A 7355-nucleotide genomic window follows, 5' to 3' on the forward strand; every position below is an offset into this window, starting at 1 on the left:
AGTCTTAGGTCCTTTTTAACGTGTTTTACCAGTTCGTGTGATTTTTACTTTTTCCCATTTATAATTCAAATACAACATAAACCTATTTAATTTGTTCGTCTTAAGCATTTTAAGTACTAGATGTAAACAAAAGATTTGGCTTTGAATTTGATAAATTACACCAAAAATTCCAGCTCACTAACATCTTTTGATTTGCTAATCTTCACAGAACCACCAACTGCTATCACTCTGTGCAAATCAGTTTCAATAGTGCTTATAGGGCTTCCCTGGTGGCGCAGTGGTTGAGAGTCCACCTGCCGATGCAGGGGTCACGGGTTCGTGCCCTGGATCCGGGAGGATCCCACATGCCGCGGAGCGGCTGGGCCCGTGAGCCATGGCCGCTGAGCCTGCGCGTCCGGAGCCTGTGCTCCGCAACAAGAGAGGCCACAACAGTGAGAGGCCCGCGTACCGAAAAAAAAGAAAAAAAAATAGTGCTTATACACTTTGTATCTTGACATCTGCCAATGTCGATATGAATTGGAATTGTAAGATATATTTTTAATTATGTCTATTGTATTACATCCATATCTATAACTTCTTCCACTAAAAGGTCATAACAGAAAGTAGTAATATAAAAATGTATGTGTGGAATAAGGAATTTCTGAGATCTATTTTAGCTAAATATTTGACAAAGTAAAATTTCTGCCTAATGTTTTATTATACTTTGCCTAATGACCTTTAACTGAAATTAAAACCATATTTTGCAATTTATATTGTGTTTCCTTTGATAACATCCCAAGCATTCATTATTGACTTGAAGGAAGCCACATGTAACAAAAGTCATTGCTTACCCTTTCTCACCTTTGTATTTAAGATAAAGAGATGGAATAAGGCGTCTTCTGGTAATAGCTTATGGGAATGCCGGTTTAAGGGGAACGCCTTGTGTAGAGTGTACTTTACCAGATTGACTTACTCCAGATGGTTCCAGGGGTCAGTCTAAAAACTTCCTAATAGTGTGAACTGTTTTCTTCTCATTTGTTATAAATTTCTTCTCATAAATTCTACTGAGATGTGTGTATTTTCTTTTTTTAAATTGAAGTATAGTTGATTTACAATGTTGTGTTAGGTGTACAGCACAATGATTCAATTTTTATATATACACATATTCTTTTTCAGATTCTTTTCCCTTATAGGATATTATAAGATATTGAATATAGTTCCCTGTGCTATACAATAGGTCCTTGTTGGTTATCTCTTTTAAATATAGAAGTGTGTATCTGTTCATCCAAAACATCGAGATGTGTGTATTTTCTTAATAAAATTTTCATATGCATCAGAAATGTATGACCTTGTTTTTAAAGGCTGCTGTATATAGGGCACTCCTAAAACTTGGTATTATTTTAAACCTTAAAACACATGCACACTCCAGAATACTTGATCCCTTAGGACTATGCTGTTAGACTGAAATTCACTGTGGAGCTAGTCGTGCTCCCCATTTTTTCATTTCCTTCTGTTTGGTTCCCTACTCCCTTTCTCTCCTTATTTTGTTTAATCAGAGGAGTAAAGGAATGAGTTCTCATCTCTTCCCCCTACCACATACAGATTCTAAGACCCTAACTTTAGAATACTAAAGCAGGAAAACTATGTTGATTTTGTGATAAAGGGGGAAATGGTATAATAGCTCATACTTACTGAGTACTTCCTTCAAGCCAGGCACTGTTCTAAGTACCTAATACCCATTTACTCATTTAAACTTCACAACAACCTTATGAGGTGTTAGGTACTGATATTTTCCCCATTTTACAGATGTAAGGTCTGAGGCGCAGAGCTCTTAGGGTCACATAGCTACTTAAAATGGCAAAGCTACTATTCAGAGCTCTTGCGTCCTGTTTTGACAAAACTCTGATCCTGTTTAAGCTAGATTCTCCACATCCTCTGAGCACAGGCTGAGCAGCACAGCACGGCTGTAGAACATCCCAGTCGTGCTCGGTCAAAATCACTAATTTCAAGACACCCTCAATGCTCCTGGCACTTGCCTGTCCAGTGACTCTGATACCTTCCCTGCTGTCAGATTCCCTGACCTCCTCCCACATCCTTGCTCTCAAGACAGCTTTGCTTCCTATTTCACAGACAAATAAGACGATCAGAAGAGAATGTCCTCGGGCCTCCCTGGTGGCGCAGTGGTTGAGAGTCCGCCTGCCGATGCAGGGGACACGGGTTTGTGCCCCGGTCCAGGAAGATCCCACATCCCACATGCCGCGGAGCGGCTGGGCCCGTGAGCCATGGCCGCTGAGCCTGCACGTCCGGAGCCTGTGCTCCACAACGGGAGAGGCCACAACAGTGAGAGGCCCGCGTACCGCAAAAAAAAAAAAAAAAAAAAAAAGAAGAGAATGTCCTCAAGCTCCCCTTCTCCCCATCTCCCCAGGAACCTTGAGAAAGTGAAAAGCAGCAGCTCCTAACTTCCGGGAGCTGGCTTGATACTAGGAACTCACAGCTAGGCCTCGGCCGGGGCTCTCCTATTGCATGGAAACCATCTCACATCAGACAAGAACATCGACATCAGACAAGGCCACTCTGACCACAATGGATCAAGACCAAAACAAGGCTACTCCACCATCACGTCTACACACGGACAAACCTGAGCATCGTCCAAACCACAGAAATAACCTCCCTCGCGCCCTCCCCCCCGCCCCCACATCCTGGCTAATATGCTTGACTACAATACTTTACCCATTACAGTTTTAGCCTCACTCTAGTCTGCATTCTTCCCTATAGAAAAGGTTTATTGAGATCATCAGTCATAGGTGTGTCCCTGCTTCCTGACAGCACCCAATCCCGAGTGAACCCCGGCTTCCGTGCGCCCTCTGCAAAACTACCCAACGAAACTCCGAATCCTGTAATAGGTGATTCCTAACACACTCATACTGACACCCCCGAGTTCCCCACGTGTGCGCTCTCCCCGGCTGCAGTGAGTGAAAAACCCAACTTGGTCACAGTTACAGCTGTGCTCCTGGTGCTTTTTGGCTGGAGGGCAGTGCCAACCTGCATCTGCACCCACGTGCTTAGGAATGGGCCACACTCCTGTCAGCCAGGACCAGCCCCCCACTTGGGCATGAGGTACCATCTCCTCTCACCTGCTTAAGGGCCTTGCTCATCAATTCTCCCCTCTCTGCGTCATCCATTTTCCCTCTATTGGATCACTGTCTTGCTGACTGGGGCCGGAGGACTCTTGGCTCTTCTTCCCCTCCAGCTATTGCCCCAAGTCACTATTCTTTAAATCAAAACCCTTCAGTACTTCCTCTATACTTCCTGACTTCCACTCTTCTCCTTCCACTTGCTCTTGAACCTCTCCAATCAGGCCTTCATAGCCAGCGTCCACAGAAACCTACACACTGCCAAATTCAAAGGTCACACTTTTATTTTACTAGATCCTTAAGCATCATTTGTCACAGTTGATCACTCCCTCCTTTTCATTGTTATTATTTTTTAATATAGATATAATTTCAAACTTATAGAAATGTTGCAAGAACAGTGCAAAGAACTCCCAAGCGCCTTTACCGAGATTCACCAATTGTTTATATTTCGCTCTATTAGTTTCGTCATTCTCTCTGTCTCTCACTATATAAATATTGATTTGCTGAATGATTTAAGAATAAATTGCAGACATGATGCCCCTTTACTCCTAAGTACTTCTCTGTGCATTTCCTAAGACCAAAGGTATTCTCTCACATAATCACAGAATAGGATTCTTTATGTATAGTATCATGTCATCTGCAAACAGTGACAGTTTTACTTCTTTTCCAATTTGTATTCCTTTTATTTCTTTTTCTTCTCTGATTGCCGTGGCTAGGACTTCCAAAACTATGTTGAATAATAGTGGCGACAGTGGACATCCTTGTCTTGTTCCTGATCTTAGAGGAAATGCTTTCAGTTTTTCACCATTGAGAATGATGTTTGCTGTGGGTTTATCTCTGTGCTTCCTGGACTTGGGTGGCTATTTCCTTTCCCATGTTAGGGAAGTTTTCGACTATAATCTCTTCAAAGATTTTCTTGGGTCCTTTCTCTCTCTCTTCTCCTTCTGGGACCCCTGTAATGCGAATGTTGTTGCATTTAATATTGTCCCAGAGGTCTCTTAGGCTGTCTGCATTTCTTTTCATTCTTTTTTTCTTTATTCTGCTCCGTTCTTCTGCCCCAGTTATTCTGCTGTTGATTTCTTCTACTGTATTTTTCATTTCAGTTATTGTATTGTTCATCTCTGTTTGTTTGTTCTTTAATTCTTCTAGGTCTTTGTTACACCTTATCGATCTTTGCCTCCATTCTTTTTCTGAGGTCCTGGATCATCTTCACTATCATTATTCTGAATTCTTTTTCTGGAAGGTTGCCTATCTCCACTTCATTTAGTTGTTTTACTGGGGTTTTATCTTGTTCCTTCATCTGGTACCTAGCCCTCTGCCTTTTCATCTTGTCTATCTTTCTGTGAATGTGGTTTTTGTTCCACAGGCTGCAGGGTTGTAGTCCTTGCTTCTGCTGTCTGCCCTCTGGTGGATGAGGCTATCTAAGAGGCTTGTGCAAGTTTCCTGATGGGAGGGACTGGTGGTGGGTAGAGCTGGCTGTTGCTCTGGTGGGCAGAGCTCAGTAAAACTTTAATCCGCTTGTCTGCTGATGGGTGGGGCTGGGTTCCCTCCCTGTTGGTTGTTCGGCCTGAGGCAACCCAACACTGGAGCCTACCCAGGCTCTTTGGTGGGGCTAATGACAGACTATGGGAGGGCTCACTCCAAGGATTACTTCCCAGAACTTCTGCTGCCAGTGTCCTTGTCCCCACAGTGAGCCACAGCCACCCCCCGCCTCTTCAGGAGACCCTCCAACACTAGCAGGTAGGTCTGGTTCAGTCTCCTGTGGGGTCACTGCTCCTTCCCCCTGGGTCCGATGCGCACACTACTTTGTGTGTACCCTCCAAGAGTGGAGTCTCTGTTTCCCCCAGTCCTGTCAAAGTCCTGCAATCAAATCCCACGAGCCTTCAAAATCTGATTCTCTAGGAATTCCTCCTCCCATTGCCGGACCCCCAGGTTGGGAAGCCTGACATGGGGCTCAGAACCTTCACTCCAGTGGCTGGACTTCTGTGGTATAAGTGTTCTCCAGTCTGTGAGTCACCCACCGAGCAGTTATGGGATTTGATTTTACTTTGATTGCGCCCCTCCTACCGTCTCATTGTGGCTTCTCCTTTGTCTTTGGGTGTAGGGTATCTTTTTTGGTGAGTTCCAGTGTCTTTCTGTCGATGATTGTTCAGCAGTTAGTTGTGATTTTGGTGTTCTCACAAGAGGGAGTGAGAGCACGTCCTTCTACTCCGCCATCTTTTTTTTTTTTTTCGGTACATGGGCCTCTCACTGTTGTGGCCTCTCCTGCTGCGGAGCACAGGCTCCGGACACGCAGGCTCAGCAGCCGTGGCTCACAGGCCCAGCCGCTCCGCGGCATGTGGGATCTTCCCGGACCGGGGCACGAACCTGCGTCCCCTGAATCGGCAGGCGGACCCTCAACCACTGCGCCACCAGGGAAGCCCCTACTCCGCCATCTTGAACCAATCTCCCTGTAGCTAAGTTTTTTAGGAGAGCTTTCAATTTCTTTTATTTTATATTTTGATTTTATGACTAGAACAAATGAGCTGTAAAAAGTCATGAGATGATCAGGAAAATTTGAACAGTGACTGTATATTTGATGATGTTAAGGAATTATTGTCTTTGTATGATAATGATATAATGGTTGCATTTTTTAAAGTCCTTATCTTTATATTTATATACTGAACTGTCCACCATCATTATACAGAGATGAGATTTTTAAAAAAAGAAAAGATCCTTGGGCTTCCCTGGTGGCGCAGTGGTTGGGAGTCCGCCTGCCGATGCGGGTTTGTGCCCCGGTCCGGGAGGATCCCACATGCCGCGGAGCGGCTGGGCCCGTGAGCCATGGCCGCTGGGCCTGCGCGTCCGGAGCCTGTGCTCCACAAAGGGAGAGGCCACAACAGTGAGAAGCCCGCGTACCGCAAAAAAAAAAAAAAAAGAAAGAAAAGATCCTTAAATGCTCTTAGAGTGTTTATGGAAAAAATGATACTGTGCCTGGAAATGAAAATAATCCAGGGCTTTTTGTTGCCTTTGGAGGGGCAGGGGTTCTAGGTGAAACAAACTGGACCAGGTGTTACTAACTGTTGAAGCTGAGTGACGATTACACATAATGGTTCATTAAACATTTTCTCAACTTTTGTGTATGTTAAACATTCCCCATAATGTAAAGTTTTAAAAATGAACAAAAAGCACTGTCCAGTATTCTCTAAAGCTATAAGAACCTCTGAGGAGTTTAAGAAACCTTGATTGGGGTATGGGTGGTGGGTGGCAGGAGCCAGCCAGGAGCCTCTGGAGTGGGCAGATCTATGGAGGGTACCGCTGTGGGGAAGCCCCAGCTGAGTTGTGATCGAGACCTAGCTGTAGAATGTGTCTTCCTGAGCACTTCTTAGCTAGGCAAGTGTCAGAATAAATAACGTTCAAGGTCCAGTTTTTAATACTTTGCTAAACCAGTCCCCACACAAACAAATCCACCTTATTTTTCCATTTCCAGAACACTAATCCAAGTCTCGACCATCCTACAAGAACCAGTTCAAGTCTAACTGTTTCTTTTTTTGGGGGGGCGGGGGGCACCCAGCGCAGCTTGTGGGACCCTTCGGCAGTGAAAGCACAGGGTCCTAAGCACTGGACTGCCAGGGTTTTCCCTAACCCTTTCTTAACTGAGTGATCTCCTTATTTCTATCATCTTATCACTCCTTTTAGCTTCTCTTTCTTTCCCTCATATTGTTAGTGGCTTCCTGATACCTCTTTTCCCAACCTCAGTGTATGCTCCTAAAACCAGGGGCCATGACATACTTAAAAAACTCTCTCAGCATCAAAAATAATACTATCCACAAAGTCAGAGCTCAATTAACACTTGAATAAATAAAAGCTTTGAAGAGGCCCAAAAGTAAATGATCTAATGGTTTATTGAGCAACGCAGTCGGGGTCGGGGGGAGGATGGGATCTTGATCCCTCTATCCAGGTAGTTTTAAAAACCTCAAATCCACAGCACTTCTATTCCTGTTATGAAGCTGTTGGATACTTTGACCACTTTGAGCATGTGAGCAAATACCAGTGCATCTAGCACTGCATAGGAGCATGAAATTTTAAAATTATTATTATTTTTTTTGCCTTCATTGGGTCTTCGTTGCGGTGTGCAGGCTTCTCCTTGCGGTGGCTTCTCTTGTTGCAGAGCACAGGCTCTAGGTGCATGGGCTTCAGTAGTTGTGGCACGTGGGCTCAGTAGTTGTGGCTCGTAGGCTCTAGAGTGCAAGTTCAGTAGTT

The sequence above is a fragment of the Mesoplodon bidens genome (genome assembly GCF_964165515.1).
Source record: "Mesoplodon bidens genome assembly, chromosome: 13".
In the NCBI taxonomy this organism is placed as follows: domain Eukaryota; kingdom Metazoa; phylum Chordata; class Mammalia; order Artiodactyla; family Ziphiidae; genus Mesoplodon; species Mesoplodon bidens.